This window comes from Octodon degus, unplaced genomic scaffold, assembly GCF_000260255.1.
Source record: "Octodon degus isolate 3935 unplaced genomic scaffold, OctDeg1.0 scaffold00183, whole genome shotgun sequence".
NCBI classification, from domain to species: domain Eukaryota; kingdom Metazoa; phylum Chordata; class Mammalia; order Rodentia; family Octodontidae; genus Octodon; species Octodon degus.
The window spans coordinates 4,515,747-4,518,948 of NW_004524759.1; the positions used below are offsets into that span (position 1 = coordinate 4,515,747).

The 3,202-nt window shown below is 36.9% G+C and overlaps 1 pseudogene; it reads right to left on the minus strand.

Annotated features, from left to right (window-relative positions):
* The window catches only part of LOC101580177, a 4,575-nt pseudogene extending 2,614 nt beyond the window's left edge, over nt 1-1,961 (minus strand).
* Nucleotides 1,962-3,202: the final 1,241 nt, after the last annotated feature.

The window sequence follows — 3,202 nt, forward strand, 5'->3', positions numbered from 1 at the left end:
AACTATATTGAATAGGAGTGGTGATAGAGGACATCCTTGTCTTGTACCAGATCTAAGAGTAAAAGATTTCAGTTTTTCCCCATTTAGGATTATGTTAGCCATTGGGTTTTCATAAATGGCTTTTACCAGTTTTTCTTCGGTCGTAACCATCCAAGAGAAGGGTATAAAAATGAAATATAAGAAGTGGGCCCATGCTGTTATGTTGAGCTATGGGGGACTCAGGTCAACAGTTTCTGACATTGCCAGTTGAGCGGAGGATCCAATACTATTATGGACTACTGGACGTTTGTAATGTTTTGCTGGGCTTACACCCTATAATCAAATAACAGAACTTAACAAAAAAGGGGGATACAGATGAATGTCCATTTTGTATCTGTGTATTCAAAGTGTTTAGGATAGATATATAATTACATTCTCTGAATGAATAGAAGGATTTGTTCTAATGGTGTTTGTAAATAGGATATCATGTCTGCATCTTGTACAACAATTAGCCACTAGGAAGAATGTATGCAATGTGTTAATTATTGAAACTGTCTTGCCAACTTTGTTTGAAACTGTCTCATTGCTATTTGTTTTTAAAAAAAATTATGGAAAAATAAAATAAATGTTCTGAATGCTCTTTTTCATTCTTATTATATTTTTACTTTTCTTTTTTTGTCTGGGATATTTGAAAACACCTGTGCTCAACTTTAATCATTCTTTTTCCCTGCAGTTCACAACAGTCTGGTGTGAAGTCTTACAAGAGTATTATTTTATTTGATTCATTGTGTATTTCATTTTTAACATTTCTTAATAAAATTTCTCTTTGTTAATTTTTTCTTTAGGTCCTCATTGTCTTCATAATTTGATTTAACTTCTTACCTGTATTCTTTTGGATATCATTGAGCTTTTCTACAATCATTCATTTTATTATATGTTCTCAGTGCGTTTGTCTACAGTAACACCCTTCAGATAGGATGATTGGTACATATTCATTTTGCATCTTCATCATTTTTACCCTTTGCCTCAGTTTCTGTTGTGTCCCATTCTCTGGTCTCTTTCCCATGACCACAAAGTCTACTTTCCTGTGTCCTACTATCTCATTCTTGTACATTTTTAAAATCAAGCACTTCATTCATTTTGATTGAGATCTGCTTGTAAAGAGTTACGTTCTTTGTGAGGTATCATAATGCCTTATTTTTCATATTTATTGTACATCTACATTGAGGCTTGTACATCTGGTAGGCCAAATATTTCTGAAACCTTTGTGAAGTGGCCTTGTAATTATTTTTATTTGTGTTTTTGGATATTGGTCTGTCTTTTAGTATTGATTTTATTTCCAGTTTGACACCAAGATGGATTTTTATGGCTTCTTTGATTGTGATTAATGACTTTTGGGCATGGTGTTTATTGTGGTTGGAGTAAGAGAAACTCACTGTGTCTGACAGCCGTGCAAATGTGGGGAAACTCTGGCAATTCAGGCAGGTGCAGAAACTCTCTGTTTGGATGCTTGTACAGTGCCTACTGTGCTTTTGAATTTAAATGGCCAGCATTCTGATTTTTAGGATTATTCTTCTTTTTTTACATTGAAATAGGCAAGCCATCAATGTTGACAATTTCAGCACAAGCTCCATACTATCACTTTTGCCTTTACATTGTTGAGTATTAAGAAATAACTTGTTTTGTTTCTCTTTCTCTTCCTTCTCTCCTCTCCCTCTTTCTTTCCTTGTCCCTCTCTCTGTCTCTCTCCCTCTCCCTCTTCCTTTCCCTCTCTTTGTCCTTCTACTTTGAGACAGGGTCTAAACCATATAGCCCAGGCTGGCCTTGAATCACTATGTAGTCCAAGCTGGCCTCAAACTTGTGTTGAACTGCCTGCCTCAGCCCCCAAGTGCTGGGATTACAAATGTATACCTTGCCTGACTTTCACATTCTTCTTTGGGCCTGTGGACCTCTTTGCCATTACCCACATGAGTATTGCCCATTCCACTTTGTAATGTAGTGTAAAGTTAGGGCAAGACCTGAGCAACATCCAAAGAAGGAGCATTGCACAATGCCTGAGATGGGATGGGTCAGTGAGTTTCAAGCAGCAAAGTAGATGGAGATGGAATTCCTGTGGAGAAATCAGGTCTGCTTTGGTGAAGATGGAGGAAATAATACATGTTTTGGGTCCACATTAGCCTGGACTGCTATTCTGGAGTTAGGAAATGTTATTTTGGTCTGTGTTTAGAAGGCCTTGTAAAGAAAGAATAAAGTGCTGGTTAGAGAAGTTTTGCTATTTGTTTTATGCCTTGCTTTTATTACATGAAAAAAAGAAAATAAACTCCCCAGGAAAGTCTCAGGTATACAGAATTGAGGGGGGTGGTAAGCTCAATGGACCAATACACTGATGAGATTTTTGCTGGAGGTGCTGTTAGGAAGTGGGGCCAAGTTGGACGTCATGGTGGGTGTTACTAGGAAAGTGTACTTCTGTGCATGTCCTTCTATCCCCTACAGCTCTTTCTGCTCACATTGCCTCCCTGCTGCCATGAGGCTAGCAGCTCCCCCCTTCCTGCTATGGTACTTCTTCCTTGGAGCCAGCCAACCATGGATGGAATCCTCTGAAACCTTGAGTCAAAATGATCCTTTTCTCCTTGTAATTGTGCATGTCAAGGATTTTGAATTCAGTGATAAAAAGGTGACCAGAACTACAGAAGTAGAGGTTGATTCTGCGACTGTACCTCACCAAGTTGTTCAGGAAGAGTTTGGAAAATTTTGGAAATGCACACTACAAAGCCCTAGAATGTTGTAAGTACAGCTTAAGGAATGATTCCAATGTGAATGCAGGAAATAAGAATGCTGATAGAATTGGGAGAGTAAAGACTGCTTGTGAGGTTTCAGATAGGAATGAAGACTCTAAATGCTAATTCGACTAGAGTATATTCATATCATGCTCTGGTGAAGAACCTGTCTACATTTTGTCATGTAAGACTTTATGTGTTGCTAAATTTAACAGTGGCAGACTAATTTAATATAATGTTGAATATTTCAAAGCAGCAGAATATCCAGGCAGTGTTATGTATATTACTAATTGCTATTGCCTAAATTTAAAGTGAGAATTTGAAGGAAAACACAGAACCAAAATAATTTTTAAAACTTGTAGCTTGGCAAAAAAAAAAAAAAAAAAAAAAAAAAAAAAAAAAAAAAAAAAAAAAAAAGCAGATGTAAAGTTGATGGCAAGGGAGTT